This window comes from Phocoena sinus, chromosome 17 (assembly GCF_008692025.1).
Source record: "Phocoena sinus isolate mPhoSin1 chromosome 17, mPhoSin1.pri, whole genome shotgun sequence".
NCBI lineage: Eukaryota > Metazoa > Chordata > Mammalia > Artiodactyla > Phocoenidae > Phocoena > Phocoena sinus.
In genome coordinates, this window is record NC_045779.1 from 73,077,776 (window position 1) to 73,092,262 (window position 14,487).

Genomic DNA, 14,487 nt, shown 5'->3' on the forward strand with positions numbered 1-14,487 from the left:
GATGAGGCCATCAGGAAAACCAAAAGTACCATACCAACTCCCAGAGTTCTCACTCAGCTTCTCGTCATTCCACATTTGGCTTCCTGAAGCCGTGGGGATGGTGGTGATGGGGACAGTGGTGGTAATGATGTGTGTTCTTGTTCAAAATGTGCTTTTGTTGGAAAGGCTTATTAAATTGCCTTCTGTCACTGTTCCAGATTTATTGCTTTAATTTATTTTGGCTTTTTATACATAGGAGCTGCATTTTCCTTTGTTCTACCTCATTTTCAACCTGCCTGTAGGGTATAAAAATATTTATATTTTTATATTTCACCCTCTATAGTTTTCTTCTCTGGTGACCGATGTTAAGAAAATGATTTACTTTGGACTTGTGGGTCAGCAGAATGTGAAGCCATCTGTATCTGTAGTACTCACATGTTTACAGATAAAAAAACACATGGACATGAGACTAGACTACTGAAGATCCCTGGAATCCTGATGGACGAGGCACGATTTTCAGGAGAATCTCTCTCTTCTTACCTAGACGATCGTCATCTCGTTCTAGATCACCCAGCATGGCAGAATTCTCCCTCCACCCCCCCACCCCCCCGTGCAACGCCCACTCCCCAGGTGGGTCTCCGGGCCTCTGCAGAGCCCTCTGGTCACGGGGCGGGGGTGGGGGGTCAAGTCTGGACTTTGCCCTTCCTCCCGGCTCCGCGGGGGGCTGCCCATGAATTGACTACACCATCTCGGCAAGAGCGGATATGGTACTCAGCACAACGTGCCATCCGTAACTTTTATAAAACACACAGGTACTAATTTTATGTGGGGAAGCCACTGGGGGAAGGAGAAAGGTAAAATAAGGAGGGAAGGGAAGGTGGCAGGGAGGGAGGAAGACAGACCAGAGCCTGAGGATCTGAGCTTTGAGAGACAAAAATCACGAATTCCTGTTCTTCCCTTCCTTGTAATCTTCCCTGCAGGAATGTGGACCCATGCCCCCTCCCTCACCAGCCCATCTCCTGTCCCCTCCCCCAGCCATCCTTGCATTGCATCCTGTGATCCTCCTGGGCCGGTCCCGCTGGACCCTTCCTCAGGCGCGTCTCGTCTGCCCCCAGCTGGACGGGTCTCCCTGTCTCCCGCTTTTGCCTTTAGAGCACCTACAGCGACACATCTGGGGCCCACGTCACATCCTCCTTGCCCTCCCCCGCCTCCCTCCGCCAGCCTGGGCATCAGTTCACAGAACTCAGGTGGGTCTCGGTGCACAGCACTGAGTCCAGGGCTGGGGTCTCGGTCTCTCTCCTCCAGGGCTCCCCCGAGAGCAGCCACATTGGAGAAGTGGGATCGCGTTCATAGCGGGGGGCACCCTGGAGCTGTGGATGGTGCTCCGGTCTCCCTCCCACCACGTCTCTCCGGCTGACCTTCCAGGAGGGTTTCTGCCTACTTCTCAGGGGTCCCAGGAGCACTGGCCCCTGCTCGTCTGTACTGACCTCCCAGAGCATCCCTGTGTGTGTCCTCTCCTCCTTTCTTTCCCTGCCTGCCCACCCTCCCTCCTTCTGCTTCCTGGGATCACATCCCAAATAAAGTCTGTGCACCCAAGGCCTAGTCTCAGCTCTACTTTTGGGGAAATCAAAAGACAACACTATTCTCATGGTATGATTTTACATGTAGGGGCTGCCTTGTCAAATGCATGTTTGTTTCATGAGTCCATGAGCTCCTTGGGGGCTCCATGGGTCTGCTTTGCCCATCACCGTATCCTGAACATAGTCCTGACACATAGTAGGTGCTCAATAAATCCATATAACATTCCAGACTCTCCACTTTCCTCCCAGTGGACTGGGTTCTTTCTGCAAGAGGAAGCTTGGTCTAAATTTTCTGGCTACTCCCTACCAGGGACTGGGCCACGAGCAGACCCACACAGCTTGGAGCAAGGTAGTCTGTGTCTCATGGCCACCCCTGCACCTCAGTGAGAGAGGAGGTCTATGCTTGGACATAGGCAGCCCTGCCCCTGAGAGCGGATATCCCACCGTCTTCACATCTGGTATCTACCACCTTGGCCGAGTTCAGACTGAATCACCTCCAAGGAACAGCCTCCTTGAGGCCAAGAGTTCGTGACCTGCAAGGAGCCAGAAAGGAGGGCTGGAGTGGTGTGTTTTTTTTTTTGTTTTTTTGGGCTGCATTGGGTCTTCATTGCTGCACGCAGGCTTTCTCTAATTGTGGCAAGTAGGGACTACTCTTTGTTGTGGTGCGTGGACTTCTCATTGCAGTGGCTTCTCTTGTTGCAGAGCATGGGCTCTAGGCGTGTGAGCTTCAGTAGTTGTGGCTCACGGGCTCTAGAACACAGGCTCAGTAGTTGTGGCACACAGGCTTAGTTGCTCCGCAGCATGTGGGATCTTCCCGGACCTGGGCTCGAACCCGTGTCCCCTGCATTGGCAGGCGGATGCTTAACCACTGCGCCACCAGGGAAGTCTGGATCTGTTTCTTTTACTTTAACCTTTGCTTCCCGCTGCTTTTGTTCACTAAAAGGATACTGTGTATACATAATGGCCTGCCTCAGGGAACCCTGCCCCTCTGGCTGAACGTTAAACCGAAGTGCCTTTGTTCAGGGAAACATCCGGACCCTGTCCACCTGTCGGTGGCTGCAAGAAAGAAATTAGCACATCCCCTCCCCGAGGCTGGCCATTCCAGGGGACATTTGCAAAACTTAGGGCCTTTTTACTTTACTTCCTCATCTCCTCCCCCTCTCTGTGCTATAAAAGAAACTGGCATCCAAACCCTGACACGATGGTTATTTTGAGATTTTAGTCTGCCGGCTTCTCAGTCTGCCGGCTTCTTCCCTGCCTCAACACCTCGTCTCCGACTCATTGGCCTGTCATGCGGCGAGCAGAGCGAGCTTGGACTCGGTAACACAAACAGGAGGAATAAACAAGCCGAAATACAGAGCAAAACCAACCACAGCCTCCACCTGCAGGGACTAGCACATTCTGCCTGATCCCGGAGAGAACAAAACGCACACACCTGGGTGGCTCTCGTCCCCCTCCGGGGCTGGAACGCCCTGCCTCGAGGACGCCGAGTGCCCGGGGGGCCTCTGCTCTTTAAAGCAGGGGTTGCAAACCCTTTTCTGTAAAGGGCCAGGTGGTAACTGTTTCAAACTTTGTGAGCCGGGCCAGAAGATCTCCTCGTTATCTACTCAGCTCAGCCACTGGAGCAAGAAAGCAATGACAAGCCACCAGCGAGTGCGTGTGGCTCTCTCCCAATCAAACTTCTTTCGCGAGCGAGCAGACCAGGTCCACGGACCTCACCCTGCCGCCCCCTGTTCCAGGCATCTCAGGGCTCCCACCCCGGCCCCTCTGATGGGTGGGCAGGTGTGACCTGCCGCCCCAGGACGCGCTCACGCGCAGCTGGCGGGAGGGCTGGACTCTGACCTGGGCTGGGGCAGTGGCCGCCCCCCGTCTGAAGGGTCGCCTGAACTTGTCTGCGCTCCTTTCCTACGGCATCAGAGCACGAGCCCTGTGAGGGCAGGACCCTGTCCCGTGGGCCGTGCATTTCCCGTTCCTGGCCCTGCACTCTCGACTGTGTGCCTTTAGCCAAGGGCCTCGGCCTCTCTGAGCTGGGCTCCTCTGCCCGCAGAAAGCACGGAGAAGAAAGAGGTGTCGGAACCAGCGCAGGGCACGGGGGGAGGGGACGTGGTGGCTGAGCTGACGTCGAGGGGCTCATGTGAATACAGAGGGAGGCGGCCCCAGGCAGAGGGACCAGCGTGGGCACAGGCTGGGTGGCATCAGCTTTGCTGGAGACTGCCTTTATGGAACGTTTAAAAAAAGAAGAAACAACAGTAAGAGAACCTCTTGCATGGATACTTGCCCATCAGCACCTGCCCACTTCAAGGGACTCGTGAGGCCCCTACAAGGTAAAGCATGGCAGCTGGGACCCAGGGGAAGGTAAGCAGAAGCTGGGAGTCAGCATGGGTGGTTTGCCGAGTCCACGAGCTCTTAGCCCTTCAGGTGTTTGACTTGCTGGAGTAATTTGCCAGGGGAAGGGGGCGGGGATGGAGGTTTTTGCCCTGAGGCCTGGGCTCTCCTCCCAGCTGTGGACCAGGGCCGAGTCCTGCGGGGAGGGACGGGCCCTGGAGACAGGATGCAAGGCCCGCAGCCTGAATGCAGGGGCAGGGGAGGCCGTGTAGCTGGGCTCTGCTCCTTCACCAGCAGGAGGGCCCCGCCTGGCCTCGCACATCTTTGCTAGCGGGGAACATGACCCAGAGTGTTGGCTCCTGCCAGCCCCATGTAACACGGAGACGTGGGGCCAATGAGCCCGGGAAGTTTACTGCTAAAGGACCCCACTGCCTCATCATCCCCTCTGACTGTGAGGCCAGTCAGAAACCAGCTACAAATCTGGGAGCTACGCGGCTCTGGCCCTTAGGTGGGTGTATTAGTTTCCTAGGGCAGATGTAACAAGTTACCACAAAGTTGGGTGTCTTAAAACAAGAGAAATTCACTGTCTTGTGGCTCTGGAGGCCAGCGGTCTGAAATCAAGGTGCCGACAGGCTTGGCTCCTCCTGGATGCTCTGAGGCTCACGCCAGGCCTCTCTCTGGCTTCCGGTTGCCGCTGGCAAGCCTTGGTGTTCTTGGCTTGTAGATATACCACTCCAACCAGTGCCACGGACTTCACGTGGATTCTCCCTGTGTCTCTCTCTGCCTCAAATCTCCCTGTGCTTTGTCTTATAAGGATCAGTCATTGGATTTCTGGCCCACCTTAAATCCAGGATGATCTCATCTCAAAAAAACTTTTGCAAAGACTCTATTTTCAAATAAGGTGAATGCACAGGTAGCGAGTTGGGACTTGGACCTCTTTCTTTTGGGGACACAATTCAACCCACTGCTGTGGGTGTGTGTCATCATGAAGACGCCCTCCATCCCCCGTCTTTCCCACCTCCTCCCCTTGAATCCCTCCAGGTGTCCTCTGGATATCCTCCTCTCTCTAGAAACACCCCAGGCCTGACTCTAATTCTCCCTTTGGTACTTCTTTTGGGGTCTTCCTGCATAGGTCTCTGCTGGGAAAGACATCCCATTAGTCTGGTAGCCACAGCACAGTGTCCTGGGCCTGGGCTGGGCTTTTATTGAGGCTTCGGGGATGAGAGACCATCTGGGAGGCCAGCTGATGAGCCTCTCAGGGAGGCTGATGAGATCAGAATCCGTTACCTCGTAATTTTCTTGTTCCGAGGAAAGACTTTTCTCTGGGAGTGAGTTTTCCCAGAAAATATATATATATTTTTTTTTTTGCGGTACGCGGGCCTCTCACTGTTGTGGCCTCTCCCGTTGCGGAGCACAGGCTCCGGACGCGCAGGCTCAGCGGCCATGGCTCACGGGCCCAGCCGCTCCGCGGCACGTGGGATCCTCCCGGACCGGGGCACGAACCCGTGTCCCCTACATCGGCAGGCGGACTCTCAACCACTGAGCCACCAGGGAAGCCCCCAGAAAAGATTTTTTTAAAACAGCCTGAAAGCTCTTCTCAAAAACCACACCTAAAGACAGAAGGCTTCCCTCTAGCCATCTTGACTCCTGGCAAAGAAAAGAAACTAAAAAGGCAAAGGAAAGAGCATAAACCGAGAAGGAAGCACTTGGGGGTGGATTCTAACTGCTGGATTTGAGGGGCCAGGGCTTGTCTGGTGGGGGGCATGCAGACTTCTCCCCCTTGTGTTTTTGTCTGGACTGGTTTTTCTCTATGTTTTTAAAGAGAGGGAGAGTATTATTAACCCTGTGCCACTGGCTTTGGGCAAAGTTGCAGAGTCACTGGGGCCGCAGTCTCCTCTTCCAGAAAATGGAAGTAATAACACTCGCTCTGCAGAATGGTCTAGAGAGTAAATAAGATTGCAAGAGTGTCCAGCACAGTGCCTGGCGCATAAGAAGTACTCAGTTGTATTTATTGCAACCTTTTAATTTCATGAGCGCTTGATGAAATGGGTGTAATTCTCTTTTCCACAGATTTGAACACGTCTCACAAATGTTATGTCACTAGTCCAAACTCGCCCAGCTGGGCGGGAGAGAGCCCAGTTCCTGATCGCCTCAGCCCTGCCCTCTCATCCCCTTCTTCCTCCATCCTCCTTTTCCTCAGCCCTTCCCTGTCTCTGTAAAACCCGAGTTTATGCTTGGGATTGGAGCAGAGATGGACAGAGGTCACGTTCTGGAGAAAGCGCCGGATTTGCAGTCAGGGGCCGAGAGTCCAAGTCCAGACTCTGCGTGGAGTGAAACCTGGGCAGTGCCTCCCTTTCCGGCCCTCTTTTCCTCCCCTGTGACCAGCTGTGATAGGACCACCCGCCCTGGCCACCTCTTGGGCTGCAGTGAGATCATGCAGGGGCTTTGTGCCCTGCTCTGTGCAGGCTGCTGTAGGTGAGGTACAGAGCCTTACAGTCTGCCTGCCTCATTTCAAGCCCAGGTGTCATCAACATACCTTGCCCATCACTAGGAGGCTGGAGATGGCTCCCACCTGCAGGCAGTTTTCCAAACCCTCATTCCTGACTCAGCACTCTGCTCTCTAGAAAGGAGCTATTGCCAATTTTTCTTGTCTGCTTCCTTCTCCCCCAACACCAGTTATCAATGATAGATATCTTTAGTTTCTCTCACTTAGTGTTCCTAAAGGGAGAGAGAACCGCCCCCCCCCCCCCCCGCCCCCAAGAAAAGATGCAGTCCTTCATGCCGCTGGACCTTTGCACATGCTGTTCCCTCTGCCTGGAGCACCCTTCCCCCATACTTCACTTAGGTCCTACCCGCCCTCCAACCTGTAGCTCATGTCGCTTTCCTCTGCACCCCTGGGCTGGCTGTGCCCTCCCTGCTTCTTTCAAGCTCTGTGCTGGGGGCTTTCATTTCCTGTCTGCATCAGTCTCAGCTCCACCCATCTTTGTCCCTGCAGTGGACAAGCTCCATCAGAGGGACCCACTTCTGTGTTCTCAGTCCCCACCGCCACGGGGCAGCAGAGTGAAGAAGGTGGCGTTGCCCACCCATCTCTGCTCCAGGCAGCCTTGAGGACCAAGCCACGGGGGTTCAGAAACGCAAATCAAGTTACGTCTGCTTCAAATTAAGCCCATATTCTTGTCTAGTGGGGATAGAGCTGTTTCTTAGCCTATAAATATTAATAAGAAAAATAAGCCAATCTTTTAGGCTTCCTCCCCTCAACTGCCACCCCAGAATCATGCATTATGTACTGCCCGAGTCCGTTTTGACACCTGTGATGAAGTGGGCTTCAGATTCGGAGAGCATTTCTCCTGAAAGGCTGCAGCACTGTGCGTTTCACGTACAGTCACCCCCCACCTTTTCCTGTCTAGGAGGAAGACTTGACTAGAGGTTTTCTACTCTGGGGCCTCCTGTCACTTTTTCTGCCAAAACACTGACTTAAAAAAAATTCGACCCTTACCACAAAAACCTAGAAAAATTCTATCCAGCAAGAAGGACAGGTTCCCCCCAGGGGGCAAGTCAGGCTGTGATCGACCCCCTCCAGTGACCCTTGTACGTGGTCTTCACCCTGTGGGGACCAGCCCCCTCGTCTGCCCACCGATCCCCGCCGACAAAACCCAGCCCCTCGCTGAGGGCCCAGGTCAGGCTCTGGCTTCTTACACGCCTCTCTGAGCGCTATTCCCTGTTCCCTCCCTTCGCTCCCGACTAACGAGACGAATCTTTTCTCATCTTCCCTGCTTTCCACCCAGCTGGTTCCCACTCTTGCTTCTCCCACTGTTACCCACCCAGGGTGGCTTTAGCCCCGAGCTCAGCAAGCCAAAACAGAGAGGTTTTCCCGAGACAGACTGACAGAGAGGCAAGAAGACCGGAGTAATAGATCTGAAACCAGTCTCCCACAGGCCAGGGGCTGAGGTATTTATGGGTTGAGGACTAACGCAGCAGGGAGGTCCCGGCGTGGGGAGCGTGGGGAGCGTGGGGGGCGTGGGGGGCGTGGGGGGCGTGGGGGGCGTGGGGGGCGTGGGGGGCGTGGGGGGCGTGGGGGAGGGGATTGCAAAAAGGTGCGGCAATCGTCGTTCTGCGCAGGCGTAACTAGCCTCTGCACGTTCAAAAATGGAGGCGCTTGGCACGAGCGGAGGGTGGAGTTTTCTGCCCTCTGACGTCAAAAGGTCACTCGCGCATGCCCAGTGGGAGGGTGCGTGGTCTCAAGCAATCTTAACCAGCTCAGCTCCAACAAGATGCAGCTTGAGTCCAAGTTCCCGCGAAACCACTCGGGTAAGCATCTTCTGGTTTACTCTACTTGCGGCGTGGAGGACGTGCCAGTCTTTTGCAGACCACTTTGATTAGGGAAGGCAGGGGAAATGGGTTTCATGTCCACGCGTCACCACCGCCCCCAGTAGGTGTCAGGTGCCTTTCCTCTGCATCCCCAGTGCTTCCCCGCCCCTCCTCCCGTCGCCTACACACTTCCATCCTGGCTCACCTGCGCTTGCTTTACTTCTTCACTCAGGTATTACCTGCATAAGCAAAGTGCACAAACCCCGGCCCTACCTCCAATGAATTTTGTGTGTGGTTTTTTTTTTTTTTTTTTTTTTTCGGTACGCGGGCCTCTCACTGGTGTGGCCTCTCCCGTTGCGGAGCACAGGCTCCAGACGCGCAGGCTCAGCGGCCATGGCTCACGGGCCCAGCCGCTCCACGGCATGTGGGATCTTCCCGGACCGGGGCACGAACCCGCATCCCCTGCATCGGCAGGCGGACTCTCAACCACTGCGCCACCAGGGAATCCCCAACCTCCAATGAATTTTTACATATGTCTACACCTGGGGAACCTCCAGCTCGAGACAGATTTCCAGCACCCCTGCAGCTCCCTTGGGCCCTCTTGTTGGTAACCAAAGGCTCAATTATCTTTCTCACTTACATCAAGGTTACTTTCACCTGTTCTTGAACTTCTAAATAGAATCAGAATGAACTTTTTTGTGTCTAGTTTTTCTTTTTTTATTCTCACCATTATGTCCATGAGATAAATCCAACTTACTGTATTTAGAAGTAGATTTTTTTTCGTTATGACGAAGGGTTCCACTGTCTTTGTTCTTTTGGGTTGTTTTAACAAAATACTGTAGACCCGGGGGCCTTGTAAACAAGAGAAACGTATTTCTCACAGTTCTGGGGACTGGAAGTCTAAGATCAAGGTGCCAGCAGATTCAGTGTCTTGTGAAGGGAAGCTTCCTAGTTCATATCCATGTTTTTGTCTTTTTGCTGTAACCTCACATGGTGGAGGGAGCAAGGGATCTCTTTTATAAAGGGTACTAATACCATTCATGAGGGCTTCACCCTCATTTCCTAATCACCCCTTCAAAGGCCCCCCACCTCCTGATACCATCACATTGGGGTTTAGATTTCAATATATGAATTTCAGAGGGACACAAACAGTCTGTAGCATCTGCTAAGGAACAGAATCTATCTATATTTATATCTCTATATCACAAATGATTTATCCCTTCCACTCTTAATGGGCATTTAGTAATTTCCATCTTTCTGGTATTATGAATAGTGCTATGAACATTCTTGTGCCTGTCTTGGTGGAAAGAAGATTTCATTTCTCCTAGGGACGAAGCCCAGAGTGGAGTTTCCAGGTCATAGAATATCTGTGTTTAGCTTTAGTTGATTTTGCCAAATAGTTGGCCAAAGTGGTTGAACCAGTTTACACTCCCACCAGCAGTGTAGGAGAGTAGAAATTATTCCACATCTTCTACACTTTGTTTTTGCCTTTAGACTCGTGTGTGTGTGCGTGTGTGTGTATGCGTGTGTGTGTGTGTGTGTGTGTGTGCGCGCACGCACACACGTGCATGTGTATGTTTGGTCCATTTAAAGAAATTGAGTTATAAGTCTCTGCATTGTAGGAATTATATATTCTGGATATGAGCCTTTTTTCATATATATGTGCGACAGGTATCTTTTCTCACTCCGTGGCTTGTTTTATCACTCTCTTAACAGTGTCTTTTGATGAACAGAAGTTCTTCATTTTAGTGAAGTCCAATTCGTCAGTCTTTTTTTTTTTAATGGCTGGTGCTTTTTCTGTGGCATGTTTAAGAAATCTTTGCCTACCCAGAGGTTGTGAAGATGTTCTCTTATGTTTTCTTCTAGAAGCTTCATTGCTTTACCTTTCACATTTAGGTTTATGAACCATGTCAAATTAATTTTTTATGTACTGTGTGAGGTTCACCTTGACTTTCGAAATAGCCTCTTGCTTGGTACCCACCCCAGCTTCCTATTATGAATTATCCTACTTTTTGCTACAGTCACAGTTGTCTATTCCAAAGCCAGGTCTGATCACATGACTTTTCTGCTTAAAGCTGTTTTGCGTTTCTTTGACTGTAAAGTCTAAAGTCCTTAGCATGGCATGCGGTGCCTTTCAGGATCAGACAGATACTTTCTAGTTTCATCGCCTGTTAAGTATAATTAATGGATATTATACTCCAGCCACAAAAAATCTAAATATCTGCTTTGTGGGTTGAATTGTGTCCCCCCCACCTGAAAAAAAAAAAAAAAAGAAACATTGAAGTTCTGACCCTCAGTACCTCAGAATGTGACCTACTCCAGGGCAGAGGATAAGTAGTTTCCCACGGCAGTCTTTCTCCTACCGGCCACATCCAAGATGGCTCCTGGTTCGGATACCGGGTAACAAACTATCCCAAAAATTAGTGACTTAAGATGATAATTTATTACAATCTCTCTAGGTTCTGTGGGTTCACAGGTCTTCACTGGGTGGTTCTTCCTTCGTCTTCCATATGGTTGAAGTCAGATGACAGCTGTGGGTGGAGTCATTTGAAGACTCAGCTGGGCTAGACAACCAAGGCGATGTCTTCACCAGTGTCTGGTGCCGTGGTTGGCTGTATAGAATCCTGGGGGCTGGCTGGTCTCTCTCTTCACGTAGCTGCTCTTGGCTAGCGTGGGCTTCCTCACATCATGGCAGTATTAAGGTTATCATACTGCTTACATGGAATCTGGTTTCCCTGAGAATGAATGTACCAAGAGATCAAGGAGGAAGTTGCAAGTTTTCTTCTGACCCAGCCTGAAAAGTCACTTCCTAAACATATTCTATTTGTTAAAGCAAAAGGACCAGACTAGATTCAAGTAGCAAGCATTATGCAAGAGTGTCAGTACTGGGAGACCTGGCTAACTAGGGCCTGTGGGGAGACTAGTTATGATAGCTCCTTTGTGTATCCTCTTTAGCTGTGGACAGAATATCTTTTGTCCCTGGAAGGCTCTAATCTGAGTCAGGAAAGGGCATTTATTAGAGTAGTAATTTATTTTGCAGTTGATTTCCTATTACATAAAGCATGCCCAGCCCTGATATCTTATCTAGATTAAAAAGACATAAATGAGCCTAAAGGATGGCCTAAAACAACTCCTTCAAATCATGTAACCTAAACAATATAGACATGTCTCACAAACTGCTATATAACACACTGCACTGAGTCACTAATGACCTGTGAGGCTGTATCAGGAATGATATCCAGGGGCTTCCCTGGTGGCGCAGTGGTTGAGAGTCCGCCTGCCGATGCAGGAGACACGGGTCCGTGCCCCGGTCCGGGAAGATCCCACATGCCGCGGAGTGGCTGGGCCCGTGAGCCATGGCCGCTGAGCCTGCGCGTCTGGAGCCTGTGCTCCGCAGCGGGAGAGGCCACAACGGTGAGAGGCCCGCGTACCACACACACACAAAAAAAGAATGATAATCCAGTGTACACTTTGAAATACAGAAAATAGAATAGCTCCCAGATAGTACCTGGGAACTTCAGGTTAAGAAGCACCAGAATAGATTACCTCATTTGAATCTCGGATCACTAGCATTTTCATTATACCCAACGGAGCTCATCAAAAGAACCGTGTAACGGAACTAAGATGTATTATACACATTTTATACAAGAATAGTTGGAGTTTCAGAGAAGGAGACGGATCTCCCCAAGGAGTAGCTCTTCTGTGGCTGAGCTGAGGTTCACATCCAGATAGTGTGATTCAAAATCCACTGTTCTTGTGACTATAGTAGGTTTGACTATAGTATATTTCTTTTGACAGCAGGTTGGTGTCATACATAATATTGCTTCCCCTCCCATGTCTGCAGACATCACTAATCAATCATGGATGTATGTCCTGCTGAATTGAGACATTGGCTCATAATCCTTCTCAACCCAGCCCTCTACCAAACACTTGAGGCTCAAGATAACATTTTCTCGCCATCCTGGTACTCTGTGTGTTGTCTTTCTGGGGGCTGAGCAAGGCCCGGAAGGTATCTTGGGTTATATTTTGGTGGTCCTTTCCACATTGGAAAGATTGTCTCTTCTTTGATTAGTTTATTTTTAAACGTAAGAAATATTCTCTGTTTACTCCCTTGTAAGATGCACATCTCCCCCACCTCCCACTCATTTGAGCATTTTTGACTTGTGGTGTATTTTACAGTCATTGTGGTGCTGTTTCCTTTCCCCCTGAACCACGTCTGTTAGGCTGGTAGTACATTCTTCAATCGGCAGCTTCTTAGCGCTGAGGAATATGTATCCATACACACTCCGTGCGAGGCTGGGTACTGGGCAGCCCCCATCAGTGAGCATGGTGCAGACTCAATGCTTGAGGACAGAGTTCCTCAATCTTGGTATGATTGACATTTGAGGCTGGATAATTCTTTTTTTTTTTTTTAGTGGGGGGATTGTGAGAGGCTGTCCTGTGCGTTGTAGGATGTTTAGCAGAATACCTGGTTCAAACATATTAGCTGCCAGGAGCATCCTCATCCCAGTTGTGACAACCGGGATGTCCCCAGACATAGCCAAATGTCCCCTGCTGTGGAAAAACACCCCTAGTTGAGAACCAGTGCTCTAGAAGTTAGCTCCCTGGGTCATCACAATCTTTGGTCTTCTTTCTCATGTCACTCATTCATAAACTGGAGATTTACCCAAATTGAATCCAGGCAATTTTTTTTCTCCATGTGCCCTGGGAATTGAATAATGACCACTATATTTAGGGCACTTACTATGTGCTGGACACATACTGTGCTCTCTGCATACCCTTAGCTTGCTGAGTCCTGATACAGAAGGCCGGGATGTATGAAGAGGGGTTAATAGTGTGGGCTCTGGCACCTTCTGTCTGGGGTTAACTCCTGGCTTGCCACTGCTGGCTGTGCATTCTCTTGATCCTCTCTTCTGCCTTGCTTTCTGCATCCATAAAATGGGAGTGCTAATAGTTGATGTTATAAGGATTAAACAGTTAAAACATTAGAAATGTTTAGAACAATACTGGGCCTATAAGAAGTACTCATAAAACTTGGTTTTAATTCTTAAACTCAGTGATGTAGGTGTTGCTGTCTCTATTTTTCAAATGAGGAAATTGAATCGGGGAGGTTACGTGGCCCACGTTCACACTAGGTGAGTGGCAGAGCTGAGGTTCAGTTACTGTTAGACCTGCTTTCAGCGCTGATGGAAAAACTCAGGGAGCACACACGTGGCTGTCCTGCGTGTCCGCTGTGCCACACTTTCTGCCCACAGCATTTGCAGGCGGCTGGAGTCTGAGGCTCGCACGCACTACCTTATCCAGTCAGGGTCACCGGGGGTCACGGGTTAGAACATTCGGGGCGGCCCTGCGAAACAAGATAATGGGAAAACACCATGGACTGTGAACAGGGTAAATGAGAAGCACGCAGAGAGAAAGGTGGAAAATAAGACATGAGAACCAATATAGGAGAAATACACTGGCACCCAGCTGGGGCTTAGCTGGAGACCAAGGTCAGTGTTCCTTATTCTCTGTGCGCTTTGAGTCTGCCCTGTTGAGTGTTTGGCCAGTTGTGGCCTGTCCACTGGCTGTGGCCGTGCCCCCTTCCTCAGGGTGTGCTGTGTGTGGCTCACAGAGTCATCTGTCTCACCTCCACGAAGATGACCTGCCCTGGGCTTGGATCCACTTACTGCTGTGGGCAGTGCCTTCCTGTCCCTGTGTCACCAGGGTGAGTGCCCTGTGGTGCTTGATTGTGGCTTGTTTCATAGAGGGAACAGTGATGGCCTCTGATTCTTGTGGGAATCCTCTGACTTCACGTCTCATTTCATAGTGAGGAAACTGAGGCAAATGAGAATAGGGTGCTGGAACCCAAGTGCATATGGTCGGTGAGGGGTGGGATTAGATCATGGCACAGACTCTGTCACCACTGTTCATGCAGATGGATAGATAATACATAACCGTAATGCGTGACATAGTCATTCATTCATTCATTCATCTAATGAAGTTATGGGCCCTCAGTGTGTGCCAGCCACCTGCTGAACTTCCTGATCCCATCTTATCTGAACCACTCACTCCATTAGCACGTGAGCCTGTTGGGGATCCGTGGAGAAACTAGACCTGGTCCTGTCCTCACGGAGCTCCCAGTTTAGTGCTTGAGCCACACTGATAACCGTTATTTCATCCGACAGTTTTTAAGATATACACAAGGCAGAGTGGGAGCAGTGGCTTGTCGATTGTTGTTAGATGTGCATCTTCTTTCTGCAAGTGGACGGTGAGTCCCTTGCAGGCTGGGAACACGTCTCCTGCACTTTTCTGG

The 14,487-nt window shown here is 50.8% G+C and overlaps 1 pseudogene; it reads left to right on the forward strand.

Moving 5' to 3' along the window:
• Window positions 1–554: 554 nt before the first annotated feature.
• Window positions 555–14,487, forward strand: part of LOC116742254 — a 158,486-nt pseudogene continuing 144,553 nt past the window's right edge.